The sequence below is a fragment of the Microtus ochrogaster genome, linkage group LG3, assembly GCF_000317375.1.
Source record: "Microtus ochrogaster isolate Prairie Vole_2 linkage group LG3, MicOch1.0, whole genome shotgun sequence".
Lineage (NCBI taxonomy): Eukaryota > Metazoa > Chordata > Mammalia > Rodentia > Cricetidae > Microtus > Microtus ochrogaster.
Genome location: NC_022029.1, coordinates 47,121,461 through 47,126,229, shown reverse-complemented (window position 1 = coordinate 47,126,229; position 4,769 = coordinate 47,121,461). Strand labels below are relative to the sequence as shown.

The 4,769-nt window shown below is 39.8% G+C and overlaps 1 protein-coding gene across 5 annotated transcripts in view; it reads left to right on the top strand.

Moving 5' to 3' along the window:
- Ncoa1 (nuclear receptor coactivator 1) overlaps positions 1 to 4,769 on the top strand; it is a 228,516-nt gene that overhangs the window by 100,464 nt on the left and 123,283 nt on the right. The gene's annotated exons all lie outside the window — the stretch shown is intronic.

Sequence of the window (4,769 nt, the reverse complement as noted above, 5' to 3'; positions counted from 1 at the left end):
AGAGAGAGAGAGAGAGAGAGAGAGAGAGAGAGAGAGAGAGAGAGAGATAGAGAGAGTAAAGGACAACTTTGAACAGTGACTTCTTTCCTTCCACCATCTTGTTGAGGCAGAGTCTCACTTGTTTGCTGTATATTTCAGGCAGCTGGCCTGCTTGCCTGTGTGGGAGTGCTGGGATTACAGATGTGTGCCACCACCTCCAGCTTTTTTATGTGGCTTCTGGGAATTGAACTTAGGTCCGCGTCTTTCCCAATAAATATTCTTACCTGCTGAGTCATCTTGCCACCATCTTATATCCCCTGGTGTCTTTTTTTCCCCTGGCCAATACTCACCTTTTGGGAGTTAAAGGCATAGATCTTTTGCTGTAATCACACAGATCTCGAAGCTCCATTTATTTTCTTTCTGTCTGTTGTTAAAATTGGAAAACTTTGTTGTCTTTCAGGCCTGTGAATATTTTCTTTGCCCCCATTCATTAAATCTTGCATTTTAGCTGCTGTAATTTTCAAGTCTGAAATGCCTCATAGATCCTTCCTTGTCATCTCCCTTACTCTGCTCTTTTTATATGATATTCCTCTGAAGATTGTTTTGTTTTGTTTCAAATATGTGAGAAAGCCAAAGATATAGAGAAGCAGAGACAACTCATTTCATTACGGCCACTCACAACTCCTTTTCAGATCATTTCTGCATCCACAACATCTTGGTATTGTTATCTACAGGTTTCCCTTTTCATCCAGTTATAAATATTCCCAGTTCTGGAGGCTGGAGAAATGGTTCAGAGAATGGTTCATGAAGACCCCAGGTGGGCTCCCAGCACCCATGTCAGGTGATTCACAACCACCTGTGACTCTAGCTCCAGGGGAATCTGAAGTCTCTTGATGCTTCAGGCACATGCACTCACACACGGAGTTAAAAATAATAAAAATTTTAAAAAATTTTGCTGGTTTGTGGTGTAAGTGATTTTCATTGGATACTTGAACATTGTGGGTATTATGTTCTGAGAATCTATAATCTATTTAAATGTCCTAGTTTAGCTGGATGTGGTGACAAAATCCCTGTACTCCCAACACTTGGAAGGCTGAAGTAGATTATGAGCTTGAGACTAGACTATGCTATGTAAAGTAATACTACCCTGTCTCAAAAGCCAAAACTAAACAAACCCCTCATTTAGCTAGCTTTTGCCAGTGCTGTTCCAGCATGAGAAGGAGGACTGCTGCCCCATTATTACCCAATGGGTAGCAAGTTCAAGTCCCCACTTTGCCTCTCTAATACTCAAGTTAGGAGTTGATTCTCCTTATTTCCTGGTTGAGAGAAGCAGGAGTACCTCATTGCCTCATTAATATTAGTATTCACCATGTTCCCTTTACTGTGCATTGGTGAAAGGCCTAGCTCAATGCTAGGTTTCTTCTGACACTAGCCTATGATAGAGAGGGGAATGTCAAGCCTTTATTGACAGCATGCAGAAAGCAGTCTTGTTATCAGCTGGCAGGCACTGATTGACTGCTGGGCTCTGATACTACTCTGGCAGGGAGAACTGGGCTTTCTTTTTTTTTTTATTTAAATATTTATTTATTTATTATGTATACAATGTTCTGTCTGTGTGTATCCCTGCAGGCCAGAAGAGGGCACCAGACCTCATTACAGATGGTTGTGAGCCACCATGTGGTTGCCGGGAATTGAACTCAGGACCTTTGGAAGAGCAGGCAATGCTCTTAACCGCTGAGCCATCTAGCCTAAGGAGTGCCTCTCAAACAGCTTCCATTTGACCTGTGCTGGTAGTGGTAGAATGGAGACCACTGAACCCCACCGTACCCCTGCCCAGTGTTTTTGTATTTGGCTAAGAAAAACAGCTTTTGTCTGCATTGTCTTGTACGTGATTGGCAAGGGCAAGCAGGATTTTGTTTAGGTTGATTGCTTGGTTAGTTGGTGTTTTTAGGGTGTTCTTGCCATCTGGATGTTTCCAGGTTGCCAAACTTCTTTGGGTCCAATTCTATCATATACAAGGTACCAAAGAAAACTCATAAATGTTTCACGTGATTTTTCTTGGATTCTGAGATTCTATCTGAAGTAGATTATGAGAGATTTTTTTATGCATATGATAAATATGTTCATGATTTTTAGTTTTACTCAGAGGGAGAAGTAGGGAATGGCACCTCCTTCCCAGAGGTGCAACTCAGTAAGTACTTTTAAGTTTGGTTTTTATCTCTGTTTCTGTGCCATGTGTATGTGCATGTGTGTGTCTGTCTATCTGTGGGTCTGTATGTCATGTTGGGGAGCAAACCCAGGTCATGATAGAGGTTGGGCAAGTATTCTACTGCAGAACTCTACTGCCAGCTAAAATCATTTTAATTTTCAGTTGCTTTGTTTTCATTTTAATTATAACTAAAAATTCTTCTTTTCTCTCTGTGTTGTTTGAAATGATAGAATTTTGGTTTTGTGCCTCACTTTTAGCACTTTAATTTTTTAAATGAAAGTATAGCTCATTATCTCGAAATTTAGGTTTCCAAATTAATCTTTTATTTTTAAAAATTGTTTTGGGTTAAGAATGATGATTTCTATATTACATTTTATTAAAATATATGCATAAGATATCTGGTTTAGTTTGCTTCAAGAGTAACAAAATTTATATGTTAATTATACTTTGTATGGTATGGTGCTGGGGGGTCCAACCTATTACAAATACCTTTTTGTTTGTTTGTTTCGAGACAGTGTATTTCTGTGTATCTTTGGAGCCTGTCCTGGAACTCACATTGCAGACCAGGCTGGCCTTGAACTCAGAGACACCCACCTGCCTCTGCCTCCCAAGTGCTGGTATTACAGTGGCAAATATCTTAACAAATCAAGAATGACACATTTTTATCATGCTTGGTTACTATTTTCTAAATTAGATTACATTAATTTTACATGACTAATCCAAGTAGATCCAACTGACTAATATTGTTCTCCTAATTTCAGGTTCCCTTTATGGCTTTGTCAGAGAACAAATTAACCTCCTTTTTTGAAAAAAAAATCACTGTATATTGCCATTAGAGATTTAGAAATAAACAGGGCCAGTTTAATGTCATCTCCAATAGCATGTGGATTCTAGCCTGTCCTGGGCTATACAACAAGGTAGATACCAAGAAGAGTTCTTCTGCTGTCACCTTTTTGGCTACCTGCAGTAGTTTCCAATTTTCTGTCAGATCAGGACCTCTTTGATGATATTCTTAAAGCTGCAGATCTTTTCACAAGCATTCACACATGCCCAGTCACATTTGAACCTTCTCGGCACATGCATACGTGTTTGAGCGCACACAGACAACCATCAAGTATAAAAAAAGTGAATCTGTTTTGAAAATAGTATACAACTTATTTAGTTATGAAATGTGAGACTAAAAGATTTTCCTAAATTGTAAAAATTCCCTTAAAGACATCAACATTTCTTGAGGTTCTCACCACTTACTGTGAAATTGTTCCCTAACACTAAAGCTCCTACTTTCCTCACTGTTGGCAAATGCCGACTCCTGTTTCATCACCTGTCACACTGAATGCCCTGCCACGGGCACTCAAATGTCAAATGACTGAATTATTTAATAATTAGGAGAACTAATGTTTGAAAAGAAGATTTTTTGATAAAATCTTTTGAGAAACAGTGAACAAGAATGACATGAGATAGGTGTGTTGGTGCATGCAGTCCTAGTACCCAGGAGGCAGAGGAAGGGTGTCTTTGTGAATTCAGGGCCTGGTCTACTTAGCAAGTTACAGACAGCCCCAGGGTTGCATGGTGAGATCCCCCCATCTCAAACAAACAAACAAAAATCATAGGCAACTTTTAAATAAAAACCATTTTGATCACGTTTTTCCTCTTTCCTAACTCCTCCCTGATCCTCCCTACTCACCCAGCTCTTACAGAAGACAAGGGTTAAGTGATTTCTAGAATGCTTGGATTGCTTTAATGGATGACGATGTTGACAAAGTAAAGGAAGACTTTTGTCATTAGCATATAGTGTAAGTTGAAACCCTATATAAACTTATGGTTATAGCACAGTCCCACTTATAGTGGACTTTTATTTCTCATGACTCTGAGAAATTTAGGGAAAGTGATCATTTTAAAAAGAGTTTTCTATTTTGAAACTATGCCTTCTTAGTTATATAGCTGATTTTTACACATCTTGTTTTGCTTTATATGATCAAGACCAATAGTTGGAAAACTAGTTATGGAACAAAACTGGCTTTCACAGCCTATGTCTTATAAGTTAAGTTTATTGGCACAGAGCCGCAGTGCCCGTCAGTGCATGTACAGACTGTAGCTTCTTTCACATTTGGATGGCAGAGCTGAGCTGTTGTACTCTGTAACCGATAATACCTAAGTAGAGAGCCGCATCTGCTCCATGGACTAGGTGAGGCATAGTGACATTGGAGAGAGCACCATATCTGCTCTACACAACTAGATCAGAGATAGTGACATGGAGAAAGCATTGCTTAGTGTGATAACTACGTGGAAATGCTGTGACAGATGCCTGGGGAAAAGAACTGTGATGGAGGAATTATTTCCTTGCTTCAATGTTTCACAAGATTCAGTCCATAGTTGCTGGGGCAGAACCTCATGGCAAACAGCAGACAGGAAGGGCCACAGGCATTCATTCAGAGACAGGTCCCCAGTGCCCCCGTCTTCCCACAAGGACGACCTTCCACAGTTTCTGCCACCTGACAGTAGTCTGTTTCTACTTTGAATCCATCAGCAAACTAAACAGTTGATTTTGTCAGAACCCTCATGGTTTAATGGATTCTGGAAA